At 53.6% G+C, this 22,856-nt stretch overlaps 1 protein-coding gene across 1 annotated transcript in view; it reads right to left on the bottom strand.

Moving 5' to 3' along the window:
* The window catches only part of gnpnat1 (glucosamine-phosphate N-acetyltransferase 1), a 112,886-nt gene extending 103,311 nt beyond the window's left edge, over positions 1 to 9,575 (bottom strand). Inside the window, exon 1 of the mRNA XM_072489733.1 lies at positions 9,556 to 9,575. The gene's annotated coding sequence lies outside the window, so the exon portion shown is untranslated. The remainder of the gene's footprint in view (positions 1 to 9,555) is intronic.
* Positions 9,576 to 22,856: the final 13,281 nt, after the last annotated feature.

Below are 22,856 nucleotides of genomic sequence, written 5' to 3'. Positions count from 1 at the left end.
GCAAAAGAATTGGAACGTTATCTGTTTAACTAATGTTAATCTGGAAATGCTGATCATGAACAGGCGTCATCGAGAGACAAGCATCTGCTGTTTGTCAGCTTAATTTGAACTGAGCTGAAATCAAAATTTATTGCATTATCTCTTAATCCGACTGAACAAAACTTGCATTTATCTAAGAACCAAAGGGCAGCATGGTGGCAGAGTGGTTAGCACTCCTGCTCACGGCGCTGAGGGCCCGGGTTCGATCCCAGCCCCGGGTCACTGTCTGTGTGGAGTTTGCACATTCTCCCCGTTTCTGCGTGGGTCTCACCCCTACAAACCCCAAAAGATGAGCAGGGTAGGTGGATTGGCCATACTAAATTGCCCCTTAATTGGAAAAAAAATGATCTAAATACCTCTAACATAGGGAAGTTCTTCAAACATTGAGCAATGTAATCAGAAACAAATGGACAACAGACCAAAGATATTATTTGAAGGGATGACGACATTAGAAGCAGGTGAATTTTCTGAAGGACAAAGGGGAAGGAATTGCCGAGGCAAGGAATTCCAGATTGTGGGCCCTGGGGCAGTTGAAGGTACAACTGCAAAAGGCATTGCGTATTCCAATAATCATAAGAAAACATTTCTTTCTAACTTCCCCCTTGTTCTAATAATCCAGTAATTATTCCCTTGTTGCAGATTTGACAAACAGCGGGAACAAACTTTCACTATTTAACCTTGCAACATCTTCCATTGTTTTTTTTTAACCCTCCGTTGGGTCACACTTCTCTGTTCCACTGAAGTAAAATCCGTTTTTTCACATTGCTATGCCTTCTGGTTGCCATAAGTTAGAAATGATCACGGGCGGCATGGTGTCGCAGTGGGTTGACCCTGCTGCCTCATGGCGCCGAGGTCCCAGGTTCGACCAGGTTAAATTGCCCCTTAATTGGAAAAAATTAATTGGGCACTCTTAAAAAAAAAATTTTAAATTAAAAAAAAAAGAAATGGGGCGAGATTCTCCGACCCCCCGCCGGGATTCGGCGGGGGCGGGAATCACGCCGCGCCGGTTGACGGGCTCCCCCCTGCGATTCTCCGGCCCGAATGGGCCGAAGTCCCGCAGCTAAAATGCCTGTCCCGCTGGCGTAGATTAAACCACCTACCTTACAGTCCTGGGGGGGGGGGGCGCGGAGCGACCTGGCCCCGGGGGGTGCCCCCACGGTGGCCTGGCCCGCGATCGGGGCCCACCGATCCGTGGGCGGGCCTGTGCCGTGGGGGCACTCTTTTCCGTCCGCCTTCGCCACGGTCTCCACCATGGCGGAGGCGGAAGAGACTCCCTCCACTGCGCATGTGTGGGTATGCCGTCAGCGGCCGCAACGCTCCCGCGCATGCGCCGCCCGGAGATGCCATTTCCGCGCCAGCTGGCGGGGCACCAAAGGCCTTTCCCGCCAGCTGGCGGGGCGGAAATTCGTCCGGCGCGGGCCTAGCCCCTTAAGGTTGGGGCTCGGCCCCCAAAGATGTGGAGCATTCCGCACCTTTGGGGCGGCGCGATGCCCGACTGATTTGCGCCGTTTTGGGCGCCAGTCGGCGGACATCGTGCCGATACCGGAGAATTTCGCCCCAGATCACACTTTAGACCCAAAATGCTGTAAGTTCATCAAGTGTGTTTCCTATAGCTCTCCATGTAGTTAGGGTTGCCAGCATTGGCCTGGAGTCTCCAGGAATTGAAGATCAATCTCCAGGACATTACTTTATGCAACCCTGGAGAAAAATCATTGTTATATTAAAAATATTTTTTTTTTGTCATTTCCTTTGAACATTTCTTCTACCAGATTTTTAAAATATTGCAAATGGGAGGGGTGGGCGGAAAGGCTGACAAACCAGCATCATCCAATTGGACAATGTGGTTAGTGTAGGAAGGCTGGAGCCTTCAATACGTTTAATCACAGTTGGCAACAATGCATGTGGCTGGCAACTGATACAGTGCTTATCAGCGCAGCAATGAAATGTGGATGTACCTTCTCATAACAATTAGTTCCTTTTTTTAAACAAATAATACAACATTTTCTTCAACTATACCCTTTTATTCTAATGAATCTTCTCTGCAGCCCCTCCAGTGCAATTACATCCTTCCTACAATGCGGCGACCAGAATTGCACACAGCACTGCCACCTGTGGCCTCACCAAAGTTCTATCCAGCGCCATCATGCCTCCCTGCTTTTGTAATCTATGCCCCGATTGATAAAAGCGAGTTTCCCACATGACTTTTTCAAAAGTGCCATCCACTGCGGCCTAACCAATGTCCTGCAGAAATTCAGCAGCATTTTCACACAGAATACTACAGTGCAGAAGAGGCCCTTCCCGCTCATCGAGTCTGCAACGACGCATGAAAAGCCTTGGCCACCTAACCCCACTTGCCAGCACTTGGCGTGCCAAGTACTCTTCTAGGTACTTCTAAAGGATGTGAGGCATCCCGCCTCTACCACCCTCCCAGGCAGTGCATTCCAGACCTTCACTGGGCAAAAAAAAGTTTTCCTCAAATCCCCCCCTACCCCCCCCAACTTTGAAGTTGCGTTCCCCTCGTAACTGACCTTGGGGGCAACTGCTGTTCCCTATCTACCCTGTCCATGCCCCAAATAATATTGTGCACCTCAATCAGGTCACCCCTCAGTCTTCTCTGCTCCAGAGAAAACAACCCAAGCCTATCCAACCTATCTTCATAACTTACATGTTCCATACCAGGCAACATCCTGGTGAAACGCCTCTGTACCCCTTCCAGCGCAATCACATCGGTCCTATAATGTGGCTACCAAAATTGCACACAGCACTGCCAGCTGTGGCCTCACCTGTGTTCTATACAACTCTATCATGACCGCCCTGCTTTTGTAATCTATGCCCCGATTGATAAAAGCAAATGTCCCATATGCCCTTTTCACCACCCTATTAACCTGCCCTTCATTTTCTTTTTGATATCCTTTTCAAGCTGCACACAACCTTGAAGATCTATATAACGCACAATGTATTTAACACTTCTCCACATTAACTGCATCTATTCGCCAACTGCTAACCAGTCCATGCCCGTCTGCAGCCATTTACATTCTTCCTCACAGTTTGCCATGTTCCTCTATTTACTATAATAACAAGCTCCAATAGAGTTCCTCTGGCATTTGTGGCAAAGTAATCCATTTAAATAGAAAAGAACAGAGGTCCTAGAATAAATCCCAAGTGCACAGCACTAACCAAATCCTACAAATCCAAAAGCATCCATTTACATTATTTGCACAGGCCTCCTGTCTGACAGTTGTATTTCTAAGCATGCAGTCTTATTTCCTTTAATATTTCCTTTCATAACTGAACATTTCAATGTCTTACCGCACATTTTTTAAAGCACATTGGGTCAAAATTTGTCAAACCAGGTGTAGGTCCTTTGATTCAGCCAACATAAATCATAAACTATCTTAACAATAAACAGGGCTGCCTGTAAATTTCTATCTGTTTGAAATCACCCCAAATGGCTTCTCTTTTTGCTCCTGCTAGTTACCTGTGGAGCCACCCAAATGCTTTTCATCTGCCTGCTGGCTCTGACTGACAATCATCTGAAACCCAAAATGTTAAGATTTACTCAAAATAAAAGAGTCATTGCAGCATTGAAGGAGGCCATTCTGCTCATGGGTCCGTGCTGGGTCTCCATAGAGCCAATCGGTTAGGCCCATTCTCAACTCTAATAGCCCTGCAAGTTCATTTCTCTCAAGTGGCCACGGACTTTTCTTTTGAAATATTTGATTGTTTCCTCTCCCATCAACCTTGTAAGCAGCCAGTTCCAGATCATTACTACTTGCTGAGTAAAAACGTTCTTCCTCACATCCCATCTGCATCTCTTGTCCAAACCTTAAATCTGTCCTGTATACCAGTGACACTTAACTCCACTGTGATGATATGCATAAGCAATCTTGTATATAACAATTTCATAGAATTTACAGTGCAGAAGGAGGCCATTTGGCCCATCAAGTCAGCACCGGCCCTTGGAAAGAGCACCCCACTTAAGCCCCACACCTCCACCCTATCCCCGTAACTCAGTAACCCCACACTAAGGGCAATTTAGCCTAGCCAATCCACCTAACCTGCACATCTTTGGACTGTGGGAGGAAACCAGAGCACTCGGAGGAAACCCACGCAGACACGAGGAGAGCGTGCAGACTCTGCACAGACAGTGACCCATGTACATGATCTCCGACCAGCAGATGTCAATATAAACCTACCATGTGACTCTGTGCCTCGGGGAGTTGGGAGTGAGTCGGATTGGTGGATAGACGTATTTTGCAGTAGCTCAAGAATAGTTAGTGTTAGTAGTTTGTAATATATTTATTACAGTTATCTTTGCTACGCATTTGTTTTATAATCAATTTATTTTGTCTAGTCAAGGACTAGATGTTCTGTAGTTCATCATTCCTATCGGCCAGTGCACAAGAACATAACATCCACCTTACCTCCTCCTCCCTCAACCTGTCTAGCATCTTTGATTTGTCCGGATGCTTGTCCAACATCTAATATTGGATGAAGTTTCTTCCAATTAAATATCAGAAAGCAAAAAAGTCATTGTTCATGGTTAATAACACAAATTGCATTCTCTCGCCACCAACTCAATCCCCTGCACTGATCACTGTCCGTGTGTGAACCAGACTTGATCTCATATTTCACCCTGAGCAAAGCTTCCTACTCAAATTTCTTCTTCCATCGCCAAGGCTGCCATCTTTCATCTCTGTAATATTATCCATCTCTGCCTCAGCCCTTCAGCTTTTGTTACCTCCGGATTTCATAGAGTCATGGATGTCTACAGCACAGAAGAAGCCCTTTGACCTATCGCGTCTGTGCCAGTCAAAAACAACCACCTAAGTATTCTAATCCCATTTTCCAGCACTTGGCCCATAGCCTTGTATGCCTTGGTATGACAAGAGCATATTTAAATACTTCTTACATATTATGAGGGCCTCTGCCTCCAACACCCTGTCAGGCAGTGAGATCCAGTCTCTCACCATCCTCTGGGTGAAAATGTTTTTCCTCACATTCCCTCTAAACCTCCTGCACCTTACTTTAAATCTATGCCCCTTAGTCATTGATCCCTTCACCAAGGTGAAACATTTCTTCCTGTCTACACTATCTATGTCCCTCATTAGTTTACAGAACTCAATCTTGTGTACTGCCCCCCCCCCCCCCCCCCGCCCCCAGCCTCCTCTGCTCCAAGGAAAACAACCCCAATCTATTTAATCTCTCTTCATAGCTAAAACTCTGCAGCCCAGGCAACATCCTGGTAAATCTCCTCTGCACCCTTTCCAGTGGTAACACTTCCCTCCAATAATGTGGATTCCAGAACTGCACACAATACTCTAGCTGTCACAAAACTGATGTTTAATACAGTTCCAGCAAAAAAAACCTGCTCTTAAACTCTATGCCTCAGCTAATAAAGGCATGGATACCATATGCCTTCTTAAGCACTGTATCTACCTGCCCTTATACCTAAAGAATCCAGTGTACACGCACACCAAGGTCCCTCTGATCCTCGGTGCTTCCCAGGATCCTGCCGTTTATCATGTATCCCCTTGCCTTGTTTGTCCTGCCCAAGTGCATCACCTCACACTTTTCCAGATTGAATTCCATTTGCCACTGATCGGCCCATCTGCCCAGCTCGTCTATATCATCCCATCATCTCCTCAGTATTTACCACCCCACCAATTTTCCTACAATCCGCAAACTTACTGATCAACCCTCCTACATCCATGTGTAAATCATTTATATAAACCACAAACAGCAAGGGCCCCAATACTGATTCCTGCAGGACCCCATTGGACACAGGGGGCGGGATTCTGCCCTACCCGGCGGGGCGGGGGGTTCTGGCGTAATAGAGTGGCGGGAACCACTCCGTAGTCGGGCCACCCCAAAGGTGCGGAATTCTCCGCACCTTTAGGGGCCAAGCCCTCACCTTGAGGGGCTAGGCCCGCACCGGAGTGGTTTCCGCTCCGCCGGCTGGCGGGAAAGGCCTTTGGCGCTCCGCCAGCCGGCGCCAAAATGTCTTCGCCGGGCGATGCATGCACGGGAGCGGCAGCGGCCGCTCACGGCATCCCTGCTCATGCGCAGGGGAGGGGGTCTCTTCCACCTCCGCCATAGTGAAGACCATGGCGAAGGCGGAAGAAAAAGTGTGCCCCCACGGCACAGGCCTGCCCGCGGATCGGTGGGCCCCGATCGTGAGCCAGGCCACCGTGGGGGCATCCCCCGGGGCCAGATTGCCCCAGGACCCCAGAGACTGCCCGCGCCGCCTTGTCCCGGCGTTCAAAAGGAGGTTTAATCCACGCCGGCGGGCGAGGGTTGACAGCGGCGGGACTTTGGCCCATCGTGGGCCGGAGAATCGCCGGGGGTGGGCCCGCCGACCGGCGCGATTCCCACCGACATGCGCGAAGCGATTCCCGCCCCCGCCGAATCTCTGGTGGCGGAGAATTCGGGACACGGCGGGGGCGGGATTCACACCAGCCCCCGGCGATTCTCCGACCCGGTGGGGGGGTCGGAGAATCGCGCCCAGGCTTCCAGTCAGAAAAACACCCCTCGACCATCACCCTCTGCTTCCTGCCACTCAGCCAATTCTGGATCCAATTTCACTATTCTAATACTTATTGGCCTGATTCTCACATCCGTCAGCAGGATAACCTCCGTAAACTTGTGGTCATCCAAAACTCTGCTACTCTTGTCATATAATTCACTGCAAGTTCCCATTTACCATTAACCCTGTGCTCACTGACCGACATCTGGCAATGCCTCAAATTTAAGATTCCCAACTTGGTTTTCAAATCCCTGCATGTCCTTATTCTTCCCTCTGTTTTTAACCTTCTCAAGCTCCACCATCCTCTGAGATTTGTGGCCTGAATTCCGTCATCGCACCATTGGTAAGCCAATCAGCTTCCTGGATGCTCAGTTGCTCAGTTCTTGAATTCCCACACTAAAACTCAAGCTCCACCATCCTCTGGGATTTGTGGCCTGAATTCCGTCATCGCACCATTGGTAAGCCGATCAGCTGCCGGGATGCTCAGTTCTTGAATTCCCACACTAAAACTCCCTGCCTCTTTACTTCTGTCCCATTTAAAACACTCTTTCAAACCTACCTCTACAACATGTCACTGGTTCTAATATGTCTTTATGTGGCCTGGTGTCGGATTTTGTTTGATAATGCTCTAGTGAAACTGTTTTGGATGATTTACCACAGTAAAAGCACCATATAAATGCAAGTTGTTGCCACTCTTACCCCCTCTGAAAATCGATAGGCTGGATTCTTCCGCCCTGCCTGCCACAAGAACGCCACGGGCGAGACGCGGACAATGAAAAAGTCCATTGACCTCGGGCAGGATTCCCTGGTCGCCGGGCTGACCCGGCCGGAGAATCCCGTCCTATATGTTCTATTCATTCTGTGGATTTCAGACGTGGCTCTAGTGTTCAGTTTAGGAGTGTTTGAAGATGATGAATAACCTGTCCAGTTGGAAATAAGTCACTTTAACAATGCTTTCAATTTAGGGGAGAGAGTGGTATAGTGGTATTGTCACTGGACAACTATTCCAGAAAATCCAGGAGAAAGCAGATGGTGAAATTTGAATTCAATACAAGTCTGGAATTAGGGGCGGGATTCTCCGACCCCCCGCCGGGTCGGAGAATCGCCGGGGGCTGGCGTGAATCCCGCCCCCGCCGGTTGCCGAATTCTCCGGCACCGGATATTCGGCGGGGGCGGGAATCGCGTCGTGCCGGTTGGCAGGCCCCCCCCCGGCGATTCTCCGGCCCGCGATGGGCCGAAGTCCCGCCGCTGTCAACCCATGCCAGCCGGCGTGGATTGAACCACCTTTGGGACGGCGGGACATGGCGGCGCGGGTGGGCTCCGGGGTCCTGGGGGGGGGCGCGGGGCGATCTGGCCCCGGGGGGTGCCCCCACGGTGGCCTGACCCGCGATCGGGGCCCACCGATCCGTGGGCGGGCCTGTGCTGTGGGGGCACTCTTTTCCTTCCGCCTTCGCCATGGTCTCCACCATGGTGGAGGCAGAAGAGACCCCCTCCACTGCGCATGCGCGGGGATGCCGTGAGCGGCCGCTGACACACCCACGCATGCGCCACCCAGCAAAGTCATTTCCGCGCCAGCTGGCGGGGCACCAAAGGCCTTTCCCGCCAGCTGGCGGGGCGGAAATCAGTCCGGCGCGGGCCTAGCCCCTCAAGGTGAGGGCGCGGCCGCTCAAGATGCGGAGACTTCCGCACCTTTGGGGCGGCGTGATGCCGGACTGGTTTGTGCCGTTTTTGGCGCCGGTCGGCGGACATCGCGCCGTTATCGGAGAATCCCACCCTAGATGTCTAATGATGACCATGGGGCAGCACGGTGGTGCAGTGGTTAGCACTGCTTCCTCACGGCGCCGAGGACCCAGGTTTGATCCCAGCTCTGGGTCACTGTCCGTGTGGAGTTTGCACATTCACCCCGGTGTTTGGGTGGGTTTCGCCCCCACAACCCAAAGAAGTGCAGGGTCGGTGGATTGGCCATGCTAAATTGCCCTTTATTTGGAAAAAATGAATTGGTTACTCTAAATTTATTTTTTTAAAATGATGACCACAAAGCCATTGTTGTAAAATCGCATCTGGTTCACAAACGCCCTTTAGGGAAGGAAATCTGCCGTCTTTACCTGGTCTGGCCTACATGTGACTCCGGACCCACAGCAATGTGGTTGACTCTTAACTTCCCTCCAGGATGGGCAGTAAATGCTGGCCCATTCAGCGACGCCCACATCCCATGAACAAATTTTTTAAAAATTCCTAGTTCCACATTTATAATGGGAATTGTTCATGTCATCGTGGCATCCTGGTGGCGGTTGTGCTTTGGCATCTCTACTGGCAGGAGGCTGTAATTACCCTGCGGCATGGTGACATGGACAGCTGCCATTTTGCATGTAGACACAGAATGCAGAAGTGCCCACAACTGAAGATATTTTAAAAATAAATTTAGAGTAGCCAATTCATTTTTTTCAATTAAGAGGCAATTTAGCGTGGCCAATCCACCTGCCCTGCACATCTTTGGTTTATGGGGGCGAAACCCACCCAAACACGGGGAGAATGTGCAAACTCCACACGGACAGTGACCCAGAGCCGGGATTGAACCTGGGACCTCGGCGCCGTGAGGCAGCAGTGCTAACCACTGCGCCACCGTGCTGCCCCTCAACTGAAGATTTTAAATATATTATCGATGTAATCTCCACTGCATTCTCTTCACCCATATGCTATGATTTCCTTCATTTCTTTTAATTAAATACATCAATCACAGGCAAACCTTTACAAATCCATGAACAAAATAAGCTAAAGACTGTGGATGTTGGATTCTGATTTGCCCATGCTTTTTCCAGTGTTCACCAATGTATTTCTTATAGCACAGACTCTAAAAGCTTATCAACAACTGGGCTACAACAACTGATTTACAATGTTCTGGTGTATATACTGTTTGATATTGTTATGCACAATTCCTGTTCCAAAAGTTTTGAAAACCATGAGTAGTCCCTCTGGAAATTCCTCCCTACCTCCTTTACTATTTTGGGAGCCATACGCTCTGCATCTTGGGTGGGATTCTCCATCCAGCAATGCCAGAATCGAGAGGCTCAGTCGGGCGGAGAATTGCCCGTCGGCCGAAGATCGAGGGCGACATCGGGCGCTCGACGAATGCCATGCTCCGGTGCCTCGACATGTTCTATGCCGCACATACAGTCAACACCATTGGTATATTATTATCAGGCCCGTCCCAGTATTCTCCAGGGCTCCCGTGATGCTCCACATCTGCCAGGAGGAATAACCGATGACAAGGTTCACTTGTGGTTTTAAAAATCGGGAATCAGGCACCGTGGCTGCTGAGGGGAGAGAGGAGGTAGGTCATGTTCCCAGAGGCGCACGGGGTTGGATCGCGGGTTGGGTGTTGGAGGGGTAGCCGGGTCGTGTGGGGTGGTGTGAAGACGGTGGGGTGCTGGGGTGGAGTGTGGGTGACGGGGTAATGTGGTGTGGGGGAGGTGGTGTGGTGTGGGGGAGGTGGGGTGGGGTGGGGGAGGTGGGGTGGTGTGGGGGAGGTGGGGTGGTGTGGGGGAGGTGGGGTGGTGTGGGGGAGGTGGGATGGTGTGGGGGAGGTGGGGTGGTGTGGGGGAGGTGGGGTGGTGTGGGGGAGGTGGGGTGGTGTGGGGGAGGTGGGGTGGTGTGGGGGAGGTGGGGTGGTGTGGGGGAGGTGGGGTGGTGTGGGGGAGGTGGGGTGGTGTGGGGGAGGTGGGGTGGTGTGGGGGAGGTGGGGTGGTGTGGGGGAGGTGGGGTGGTGTGGGGGAGGTGGGGTGGTGTGGGGGAGGTGGGGTGGTGTGGGGGAGGTGGGGTGGTATGGGGGAGGTGGTGTGGTGTGGGGGAGGTGGTGTGGTGTGGGGTGGTGTGGTGGAGGTGGGGGTGGAGTGGGGGAGGTGGTGTGGTGTGGGGGAGGTGGTGTGGTGTGGGGGAGGTGGTGTGGTGTGGGGGAGGTGTGGGGGAGGTGGGGTGGTGTGGGGGAGGTGGGATGGTGTGGGGGAGGTGGGATGGTGTGGTGGAGTGGGGGAGGTGGGGTGGTGTGGTGGAGGTGGGGTGGTGTGGTGGAGGTGGGGTGGTGTGTGGTGGAGGTGGGGTGGTGTGGGGTGGTGTGGGGGTGGGTGGGATGGTGTGGGGAGGTGGGATGTTGTGGGGAGGTGGGATGTTGTGGGGAGGTGGGATGTTGTGGGGAGGTGGGGTGGTGTGTGGGGGTGGGGGAGGTGGGGGTGGTGTGGGGAGGTGGGGGGGTATGGGGGAGGTGGGATGGTGTGGGGGAGGTGGTGTGGGGGTGGTGTGGGGGATGGGTGGGGGAGGTGGGGTGAGGGAGGTGGGATGGTGTTGGGAGGTGGTGTGGTGTGGGGGAGGTGGGATGGTGTGGGGGGAGGTGGGGGTGGTGTGGGGGAGATGGGGTGAGGGAAGTGGGATGGTGTTGGGAGGTGGGGTGGGGTGGGGGAGGTGGGATGGTGTGGGGGGGAGGTGGGGGTGGTGTGGGGAGGTGGGATGTTGTGGGGAGGTGGGGTGGTGTGTGGGGGTGGGGGAGGTGGGGGTGGTGTGGGGAGGTGGGGGGGTATGGGGGAGGTGGGATGGTGTGGGGGAGGTGGTGTGGGGGTGGTGTGGGGATGGGTGGGGGAGGTGGGGTGAGGGAGGTGGGATGGTGTTGGGAGGTGGTGTGGTGTGGGGGAGGTGGGATGGTGTGGGGGGGAGGTGGGGGTGGTGTGGGGAGGTGGGGGGGTATGGGGGAGGTGGGATGGTGTGGGGGTGGTGTGGGGATGGGTGGGGGAGGTGGGGTGAGGGAGGTGGGATGGTGTTGGGAGGTGGGGTGGGGTGGGGGAGGTGGGATGGTGTGGGGGGAGGTGGGGGTGGTGTGGGGGAGGTGGGGTGGTGTGGGGGAGGTGGGGGTGGTGTGGCGGGAGGGGTGGGGGGGTGGGGGAGGTGGGATGGTGTGGGGAGGGGTGGGGTGGTGTGGGGGAGGTGGGATGGTGTGGGGGGGGAGGTGGGGGTGGTGTGGGGGAGATGGGGTGAGGGAGGTGGGATGGTGTTGGGAGGTGGGGTGGGGTGGGGGAGGTGGGATGGTGTGGGGGGGAGGTGGGATGGTGTGGGGGGGAGGTGGGGGTGGTGTGGGGGAGATGGGGTGAGGGAGGTGGGATGGTGTTGGGAGGTGGGGTGGGGGAGGTGGGATGGTGTGGGGGGAGGTGGGGGTGGTGTGGGGGAGGTGGGGGTGGTGTGGGGAGGTGGGGGTGGTGTGGCGGGAGGGGTGGGGGGGTGGTGTGGGGAGGTGGGGTGGTGTGGGGAGGGGGAGGTGGGGTGGTGTGGGGAGGTGGGGGTGGTGTGGGGAGGGGTGGGGTGGTTGGGAGGTGGGATGGTGTGGGGGAGGGGTGGGGGAGGTGGTGTGGGGAGGTGGGGGTGTTGGTGGGGTGGTGGGGGAGGTGGGGTGGTGTGGGGGAGGGGTGGGGGAGGTGGTGTGGGGGGGTGGGGGAGGTGGTGTGGGGGGGTGGGGGAGGTGGTGTGGGGAGGTGGGGGTGTTGGTGGGGTGGTGTGGGGGAGGGGGGGAGGTGGGGTGGGTGAGGGTTGTGGGATGGTGCGGGGTGCAGGGGTTGTGTGGGGAGGTGGGGCTGGTGGGGGTGGCGGTGTGGGGAGGTGGGGCTGGTGTGGGGGTGGCGGTGTGGTGTCGGCGGTGTGGTGTCGGGGAGGTGGGGCTGGTGTGGGGGTGGCGGTGTGGTGTCGGCGGTGTCGGGGAGGTGGGGCTGGTGTGGGGGCGGCGGTGTGGTGTCGGCGGTGTCGGGGAGGTGGGGCTGGTGTGGTGTCGGCGGTGTGGTGTCGGCGGTGTGTTGCCGGGGAGGTGGGGCTGGTGTGGGGGTGGCGGTGTGGGGGTGGCGGTGTGGTGTCGGGGAGGTGGGGCTGGTGTGCGGATGGTGTGGGGGTTGTGCCACACGTGCCAAAGGGACATCATAATTCGGGTTCCCCGATGCCGATCTCTGCCTCGGCGAATGACCTCTCCCGGGGCCCACCGAACATGTTCAGCGGCGGCCGATCTGCGACAGTGAGAGGCCGCAGGTCCAGCCGGCCACCTCCAGTCTTCTCTCTCTCTCTGCGGTTGAGCGCCGCCCTGGTTTGGAGGGGGGGGGGGGACACGACAGAAAATACACAGTGTCAGGCAGTTGGACACGGGTAGCACAGGGGGTGTGCAGCTGGTGGGCGTGTGACCAGGGCACCCGGCCATGGCAGGCGGTATGCTGCTGGCATGTGGTGCAGGGTGGGATGTGAGCAAACTGCCTGTGTGTGGGGTTCGGTCGCCCTCCGTGTGTGGGGGGGGTTCGGTCGCCCTCCTTGTGTGGGGGGGGTTCGGTCGCCCTCCTTGTGTGGGGGGGGTGGGTCACTCATGTGTGGGACGGGGGTTGGTGCCAGGGGCTTTTTCCGGCACTTCTGGTTGGTCCTGGCAGGAAGGCCTCTGCCACCTGTGCGCTGGCCCAGTGTACGGCGGCGGGTGGCAGCCTCCTTCGCACCCCGTGGTACTGGGTGGCCCACCCCTCCTCCACGGCGCCCAGCAGGGTCTCAAGCTCCGCACCTGCGAACCAGGGTGCCGCTCTTTGTGCTGCCACCTTGTTGACTGGGATGAGTGTGTGTGGGGAGTGCTGATAATGTGGCTGCTGCTTGTCACCCCGCCCAATCGGACACCGTTTTTCATCGGAATTGCACTAGTTCACTAGGTGCTTGGTGCTCAATAGGTCACAAGGTGCTTACCCCAATGCTCCACCCCCGAAGGGCTGGGTTCCCAACGGCGTGAGCCTCTCAAGCAATTTTGTTTCAGGAACTCGGCGTGGCGGCTGCGGACTGAGTCCAACATCCCACAGTCGGGGGCGGGGGGGGGGGAGCCGATCCGCGGGCAGGGGGGGGGCTTTGGCGGGGGCTGGGGGCACGGGTGGGGGGTGGTCCGGGGGTGACCAGCCTTGCCAAAGAGGGTCATTATTTGGCAGGCTGGGTCCGTGCACAGCCAGCGCCATGTTGCACGGCGCGGCCACTGCAGGCCGCCACCGTGCGCACGCGCGGCCACGGACCCGGATATTCTCCGCCCGTATCAGCCGGGTGCTCTACGCTGCGTGCCTCTTGCCCCCCCCCCCACCAGACGGGGGATCGATGGCCGTTTTTTCGGTGGTAAAAGGCCTCCATTGCCACGCCGGAGTCAGCACTTAGTCTCAGAATCGGAGAATCCAGCCCAATGTGTTCAGATACCGACTGATGTCAAACACAGTAAGAGTATCCTGATGGAGCAAGAGAATCATAACTTAATCATGATGTTATGTTATGGACATTAATCTGGCAAAAAGTCCTCATACAGTTTATAGTATATGTTGTACAGCATCTAAATTGCTGGTATAAAATCTTCCAAGGACAGCACGATGGCACACTGGTTAGCACTGTTGCCTCATGGCGCTGAGGACCCTGGTTCGAATCCCGGCCCTGAGCCACTGTCCGTGTGGAGTTTGCACAATTTCCCCGTGTCTGTGTGGGCCTCACCCCCACAACCCAAAAATGTGGAGGGTTAGTGGATTGGCCACGCTAAATTGCCCCTTAATTGGAAAAAAAGAATTGAGTACCCTAAATTTTATTTTAAATGTTAAAAATAAAATAAAATCTTCCAATGTAGTCATGACAATAACATTTTCACCTCTGTGCACTTTACAAATTGAGTGAGAAATAGAGGAAGATGTGGTCAATTTTCATTTGGGTCGGATGGCACAGTGGCACAGTGGTTAGCACTGCTGCCTCACGGCGCCGTGGTCCCAGGTTCGATCCCGGCCCCGAGTCACTGTCCCCGTGGAGTTTGCACATTCTCCCCGTGTCTGCATGGGTTTCACCCCCATAACCCAAAGATGTGCAGGGTAGGTGGATTGGCCACGTTAAATTGCCCCTTAATTGGGAAAGAAAGAGTTGGGTACTTTAAATTAAAACAAAAATCATTTGGGTTGATATAGTTAGAGAATTATTTAATTTGTGAGATAAATACAATTATTCATATGGGAGGCAATTCTGGAACAGACCACAAGGAGGCAGCATGTATCAACAGCCCAGAAGCTGAAACAAATGCTGACGAATGTTCCAAGATTCACTTATGTAATTGCATTGGCAGGGCAGGAGCTACATTTGGGTGATGTGTTTCAGTGCTCCCACTGATTCCAATAAAAATGCATGTAATCATTTAAAGCTTCTTTTTCCTGAATAATTTAAACAGCACACTTGGAAAAGAACACATCCAGCTCCTGCTGAAATTGTATAGACACCACGTCAGCTATGTTACAGGAGGATGACTCACTGGGAGGTTTGGATAATCTGATAAATTACCATTTCAGGAGATTGAAGCAAGTGTACATTTGGGTCAAAGACAAAAGAAAGACTTGCATTTATATAGCAACTTTCACAACTTCTAGACGTTCCAAACTGCTTTACAGTCAATTAAGTACTTGATGTGGAGGAAACACATCAGCCAGTATGCATACAGCAAATCCCCATAAACAGTAATGTAATAAAACTGTACAATCTGTTTTGGATCATGTAGTTTTACTTGGAAAGTTTTGAGATATCATTAATGTGAGAGTAACAACATTTATCATAAGACCTAAACAGTGCCCCACTGACAGGGAAGTGTAGTTTTAGTGTGATAAGTTTAATAATAATAATCTTTATTAGTATCACAAGTAGGCTTACATTAACGCTGCAATGAAGTTACTGTGAAAATCCCCTGGTTGACACACTCCGGCGCCTGTTCGGGTACACCGAGGGAGAATTCAGAACGTCCAAATTACCTAACAAGCACGCCTGTCTGGACTTGTGGGAGGAAACCGGAGCACCCAGAGGAAACCCACACAGATACCGGGAGAATGTACAGACTCGGCACAGACGGTGACCCAAGCCGGGAATCGAACCTGGGTCCCTGGCGCTGTGAAGCAGCAGCGCCAGGCACTGTGCTACCTTGCCACCTGAATGTGGGTTGTTTTCATTATCAATGTGACTGTATTTATAAAGGAATTTATAAAGGTAAAAGCTGACAGGAATTGTGGCAATAAAGGAAAATAAAAAAAATCTTCCTCTTTGCTATGTCTACCAAATTTGTACCAGACAATAAAGAAAATATTGCCACAGTGTAAACTTGTTGATTATCTCGCCACAAGTAATCACCTTTCTGTGGTAAAATGCTGATAAGTGTCCAACATTGGAAGAATACTTTGTATATGCTACAAGATAACATTGTAGGAATGGAAGTAGACTCCATTGCCGCGGTTTCTCAAGCTATCACTGGATAGATAAGTACGGAACCAGTTGAGAGCAGTCCCTCTGAGCTCGATGACGGAGTAGAGGCATTAGAAGAGGATGGTGTGGCCGTCCATGACAAAGACTACAGACTGGTCAAGAGTAACGAGGAGAGATAGTTTACCTTTGTCCCAGTCACATTGGATGCCAATTGTGACTTTGATTAGGGGTGTTTGAGGACAGTGCGAGGGTGGAAATCTGTTTCGAGGGGTTCAAGCATGGAGTTCTGGGGAAGGTGGGCACGGATTGGCTGGTGCCATTTTCAAAAAAACTTTGAAGAGAAAAGGGACGTTGGACATGGGGCAGCAGTTTGCAACTACAGAGGGATCAAGAATTTACAGTGCAGAAGGAGGCCATTCAGCCCATCGAGTCCGCACCGGCCGTTGTAAAGGGCACCCTACTTAAGACCACGTCTTCACCCTATCCCTGTAACCTAGTAATGCCACCTACCTTTTGGACACTAAAGGGCAATTTAACATGGCCAATCCACGTAACCTGCACGTCTGATAATGGCAGATTTGAAAGACTGGGAGCACGAGGAAAGGGAATTCCTCACAATATCAGTTAACACGACTGCCAGGAAGGGATGTTAGTTGGTCAGCAGTTTTGTGTGAACAGCATGAAAGGAACAGTTGGTGAGGTTCCTGGACAATGAGCTCAGAGAGGGCATGAGAAAAAATAAAGAAAGTTGAGAGTTCAAGGCCAAAGCAGGGAGGAACCTTAGAGGAAGATTGGCTTCATCGGCTAGAGGAAGGGAGAGAAGAGGCAGCTTCTGAGATTATCTCAATCTTAGCGATAAAGATACCCAAGAGCTCTTCACATTTCTTGTTGGAGGTAAGAGCGGAGGAGGCAGAAGTGAGGTTACCTAAAAACAAATGGACAATAGTGGTATCGAGAAGCTGGGGTCTATCTTCATGATGACCCTGGAATAGTGAGCAGTTTTGGCAGAGGAAAGAAAATCCGATAATGCTTGATGTTGCCGAGCCAGATCTGGCAATGAATGGCTAAACCATTTGTCCATCAAATAGGAGATGCTCAGATAGGAGATAAGGGAGCAGAGAATGTGCCCAAACCAGGGGGAGTGGCCAGTGTGAGAGAGAGGAAGAGTTAGCTGGGACAGGGATATCAATGGTAGAAGTGAGGGCGTGTTTATACTGAGGAAGACATGAAGGCAGAACATGAGGGCCAGTGAGCACAGGGGAGAATGGGCATGATGAATTGAGATAGAGCTTGAAGTCACCAAAGATGAGTTGTTGCTCAGTGCTGAGGGAAGAAAGCAGTGAAGATTGTGGGGCGAGATTCTCCGACCCCCTGCCGGGTCGGAGAATCGCCGGGGGCTGGCGTGAATCCTGCCCCCGCCGGTTGCCGAATTCTCCGGCACCGGAGATTCGTCAGGGGCGGGAATCGCGCCGCGCCGGTTGGCGCCCCCCCCCGCGATTCTCCAGCCAGGATGGGCCGAAGTCCCGCTGCTAGGATGCCTGTCCCGCCGGCTTGGATTAAACCACCTCTCTTACCGGCGGGACAAGGCGGCGCAGGCGGGCTCCGGGGTCCTGGCGATCTGGCCCCGGGGGTGCCCCCACGGTGTCCTGGCCCGTGATCGGGACCCACCGATCCGCGGGCGGACCTGTGCCGTGGGGCACTCTTTTCCTTCCGTCTTTGCCACGGTCTCCGCCATGGCGGAGGTGGAAGAGACTCCCTCCACTGCGCATGCGCGGGGATGCCATGAGCGGCCGCTAACGCTCCCGCGCATGCGCCGCCCGGCAATGTCATTTCCGTGCCAGCTGGCGGGGACCAAAGGCCTTTTCCGCCAGCTGGCGGGGCGGAAATCAGTCCGGCGCGGGTCTAGCCCCTCAACGTTAGGGCTCAGCCCCCCAAGATGCGGAGGATTTCGCACCTTTGGGGCGGCGCGATGCCCGACTGATTTGCGCCGTTTTTGGCGCCGGTCGGCGGACATCGCGCCGATACCGGAGAATTTCGCCCATTATTAGTGAGAAATTTGGCATGGTACTTGAATGGGCAATAGTGAAGGAGGTTGTTTAAGAATGTGCAAGGATGAATGGGAGACGGTTAGATGTTCTAAGCAGGAAACATTTCCAGAGGAATAGCCAGTATGGGGGGTTGAGGGAATGTACTTGTCAGGCCAAGTTGTGATTTGGTGATAAGATCCACACCACCACTGCAACAGTCTTGACGGGGCAAGTGGTGGAAGGTATAGCCAGGTGGGGAGGCTTCATTAGGTGGATAATTATTTCTATCACAAGTAAATGTCACTACATTTGAGCCATGTTTCTGTCAAGGCCATGATGTCAATGCAATCATTCACAATAAGCTCCCGGATGGCAAGGGTCTTATTCACAAGTGAGCGGAAATTCTGGGGAGAAATACAGAGGGGGGCGGTGAGAGCTGATCCACTGACAGAGTCTACAGGGTCAGCTCTGCAAAGGGTGGGTGGAATGGAAAGGAGATTGGAAAGTTCAGCCCATGCTGCTGAAATAACTGGGAAGATTAGTGGGAGAGTAGAGTGGTGAAGCTGGTATTACTTCTTGTAAGGAGGCACTGACAAGTGTCACATGTGCCCTTTATGTTGTGATAGCCCCTGAAGAGATATCAGCATGACAAAAATAAAAGGGAAATGTGCCATGTGATTCAGTCTTAGATTTACTTTTTCTTAGAGCAGAGCACAGACACACAGCTCTGATGTCTTCAAGCTTTATACCTATGGAGGACTGTTCTCTTGTGCCTAGTCTTGATAAAAGAATCCACAATGTTTTCCCCAATCTCTCATGAGCAATTAGTAAGCCCAAGGTACTACATTATAATAACTTGACACTTTAGAGGCATGGGGCGGGATTCTCTAGTCCGCCAGCCGCGTTTTCCTGGGCAACGCCCCCTCACCCGCAATGGGACTCTCAGTTCCCGCCACCTGCCAATGGGATTTCTCATTGTGGCCACCCCGGGTGTGGGTGCGTTACCGGCGCAATGGAGAATCCCGCTGATGATGTCCATACTTAATGGCAGCTTTGACATTGATTCTAGAAACTATTTAATGGATAGAGTGTTGGAGGTCATGATGTTGGAGTTATTTCCATGGGAATGGAGTGAGGAGAGGAGATGCGCAGAATCAATTGCAAAATGGTGGGAGTTCATTATAAGACCTAGAAGGGCAGAAAAAAAGATTTAGGCCCGAGAGAGTGAGATTCTGCCCAGGAAGCACACTGCCGCAAAATGAAGCTCAAATATAGTATGACAGTTCTAAGCTTCAAAGTTATCAGCAGTAATTTAAAATGGGCTTATTCTCGATAAAGTGACCTTATTATTTAAACAGCTGGATAGACGATCAGTCACAGCAGCTGAATCTTAGATTGGAGCTTTACGTCAGCACCTCGATGACGGACATGGAGGTGAGAAGTCTGGCAGAATGGTGTGGGAAGGCATCAGGCAGCATGTCCAGTGTGTGCCATATTGCCAGTGGTAGGGAATCTGGCTGGTGCGCCACCCACTGGCGGCCCACTTAAGTGGCCATTTTAAGTGCTCTTCTCACCTACTGCCAGCACTGGGGAACCTTCTGCCACATGGGGAGATTGTCCAGTGAAACCTGACGGCCTCCCAGCTAGCTCCCTGGGGCCCCTCCTTTCGGGCACTCCCATGACCCTCAAAGGGGTCCACTGGTGTTGATGTTGTGCCAATGGTGGCAGTAGTCATCATCAACAACTATCAAACCGTCACCCCAATATTCAGGGCCTGCCTGCCTGGCCCTGGCATCTTCAGACCTCACTTACCACTTTTCGCAGATCCAAGGCCATTAAGGCTTCTTCACCCATTGGCTGCAGCATCAGTATTGACCCCCACTAGTTGTTTGGTTCAGCAGAACTTGGGGGTAGAAAGACATCCTTCATGGGACCGTGTCTCCCCAGGCCCCACTTCTGGCCATAGAGGGTGGCCCCCCCTGCTACTGGCCCCAGCAAAGGGACTTCCGCCTCTTAGTGACAGGTACCAGTCCCATTGTCTCATAAATCAGAATAATTCAGAAGATGAGCTCTTAAAAATCAAAAGGTTTGCTATGAAAAACAGAAATTGCTATTATTTTTCCAAACACAAACCTACATAGCTTGTCAGCTGGTTTACAAACCTCATTTGTGGCTTATTCGAACTCTAAACGATCAGGGTTATTTACAAAAAGGGCCACTGCATCTGAAAATGCTTTACAAAAAACCTTTAAAAATACCCTGTTATCGGTTGTGAACTCTGTCTCAACAGGCTCACCAGCCTGGTATCTCTGATTTGTGGAGTTGGTGAATGACACAGGTTTCGAGGGAATATTCTGTTTTCATTGACAGCTCTTTAACCAAAAGCTTCCTATAATGGGTATGACTGCCTCCTGTTAGGTTATACAAAGTGGTAGCTTGTCTGATTCTCGCTCTCCCTTAGGCCCCTGTAAAATCTCTTATTACCCTCCAGGGGTCCACGGACCCCCAGCTTGCTAATCGGCAAACCAGCACAGTGAGGTTTGAGGACCCCTTTGCAAACGGATTTGCAACCGGCAGCGCTTCATCAAAATTCAAATGTTAATTGTGGATTTAAATCTGCTGATAGAGGATCTCTGAAATACTTAGTGGAAGGACATTTAAAAGCTTTAACGACCATTTTGAGCAGAAGAGACAATCATTCCGCAGTTACGCTAACACGATGGAGTGTGAGCAGAAATATTAATGTGGGCTGAGATTTACTGAGGTGCATAAATGTGCCACTGTCTAATCAGCAGTGCGGATGTGAAAGCAGCCGGCAGCGGGATTTCAGCAATAAACCCTTTGTCGGCAGCCAATTCCCCAGCCCTAGAGAGAAGAGGCAGGGGTAGTGGAGGCTGATGTGTGAACCAGCAGTTTGTCCGTGTGTGCACATGGCAGGCGGGATTTGCGTCGGCCGACGCCGGAATTGCGAAACGCGATTGGGCGGGGAATCGGTCATGAAGCCAAAATCGTGGCGAGCGCGAGCCCACGTCAGAGTGCCGTGCTCCTGTGCTCAACAGCGGTGTCAATGCGCTCTACTCTGCAGGTACAGTAAATGCCGTTGGCATGTCACTAGCGAGCCTGACCCAGTATGCTCCGGGGCCTCCGCGATGCTCCGCCTACATTGAGGGGAATTCCTGATGGTTGCCTCACATCCTTTAAAACGTACCTGGACGAACACTCACTCAAGGCTATGGACCAAGTGCTGGCAAATGGGATTAGGTAGGCAGGTCAGGTGTTTCTCATGCATCTCATGCATCAGTGCAGACCCGATGGGCTGAAGGGTCTCTTCTGCATGGTATTATTCGGGGGTGAGGGTGGGGGGTGGGGTGGGGGGGGGGGGCGGGGGGGGAGGTGGGTGGGGGGGGGGGGGTGCGTGGGAACTTCTGACAGGCCTGGGGGGAGAGCATGGAGGGTGACCATGGGATGGGCTGTGGGGTTGGAATGCCCCCCTCGATGTGGCCGGACCGGTGTGCCCAGTTACAGACTGCCATTGCGGCGGCCTGCAACTGGTGTCGACCTTTCTGGCCTTACCGGCCCTAACGCTATGTCTAAGTGGATCCCGAGGCGATACATCAGGAGTGGAGGCGGCTTGCTGTGATTCTCGCCCTGTAACCTGGGTCCTCTTTCGTAGCCGTCATCTGGGACAACCGAACCTAGATGGGCCCAGCTGCTGATTGGCTGTACCAGGTGGCGTGGTGCTGCCCGGTCCTGCCTGCTGCCCACAGATGCGCCGGGGAGGGGGGGGGGCGGGAGAGTCCGAGGGGCTGTGGTGTTTCAGCAGCTCCCTGCGTGAGTCACGGCACGGGCCCATCACCTCCACCTCCCTCAGGGTGTCTGATGGTCCCTGGGCTACTCAATGGGACAGGGGTGCGAGCAGAGCTAGCCCCTGAGGTTTCCCCGCCACCTGGCACTGCCAGTTCTGTAGGCCCGCTCCTGTCCCGACCAGGGTCTGCATGCTCGCGGTCATGGAGCAGAGGGAGTGGACTCTGCCTCCGACGCTCTCAGCCATGACACGCTCTGGAGTCCCGCTGCAATTCCCAGGTGGCCATGGTACATGGCTGCCCGTGATAGGGCAGCCCGGTCCTGGGCCTCGGCCACCGCCAGCATAGAGTGCCCAAGACCTTGGATATCTTGATCCATGGCCGAAACCTTCATCCCTAAAGCTTCCACTGTGGACACCACCATGTGGTGTTGGCCTGGGTGACATGCATGGTCGGTACCATCTCCTACTCCTGCAGGCAGTTCGACTCTTCCGACTGAACAGGCAGGCGCTGGATGGTTGCCGACATACCCTCATGCAGTCCCTGGCTCTGCAATTGCATCTCCAGTATAGATCCGGCTAATCTTTCCAGATGCCCGAAACCCATCTGGACGGCAGTTCGGGGGTTCCTACCTCCGCCTGCTGTATCACTGCATGTATGTGGTGTGCACCAGACTATCTCAGTGTCCCAGCAACCTCTTTGCTAACATGCCCAACCGAGGCGAGTGTCTCTGGGATGGTGGAGGGTGTTGGAACCAGCCGTGAAGGTAAGTCGGTGTCGTCCCCAGACTGGTGCACAGAGGTGTCTCGGGCTCCAGGTCTCGGGCTCCCATCACTGTCCGGTCTTCCTCCTCCTCACTGCTCTCCTCCTGGGGTTGTGGTTGGGGTCGGGGTCGGGCGCCACCAGAAGGGCCCGCCTGATCGCCTGGAAATCCTGCAAGACAAAAGACATGATGCATGATTGGAACGCGGTTGGGGTGGCTGGTGTTGGTGGAGGGGGGGGGGTTTGGGGGTGTGGCATGTGCCACGGGGAACCGCAATTCAGCAGGGTCTCACTTGCTCGCCCGATGCCAACCTCTGCCTCGGTGACTGCCCTCTCCCCGGGTCCAACGATCAGGTACAGTGCCTGATGCTCTGCTGCGGTGAGAGGCTGTGGGTTTGCTGGTCCCCCTCCCCCTCCAGTGCTTTCCCACTCCCCGCGGTTGTGAATCACCTT

Source organism: Scyliorhinus torazame, chromosome 2 (assembly GCF_047496885.1).
Source record: "Scyliorhinus torazame isolate Kashiwa2021f chromosome 2, sScyTor2.1, whole genome shotgun sequence".
Lineage (NCBI taxonomy): Eukaryota > Metazoa > Chordata > Chondrichthyes > Carcharhiniformes > Scyliorhinidae > Scyliorhinus > Scyliorhinus torazame.
The sequence above is the reverse complement of the archived record's forward strand: the minus strand, read 5'-3'. Positions and strand labels throughout refer to the sequence as shown.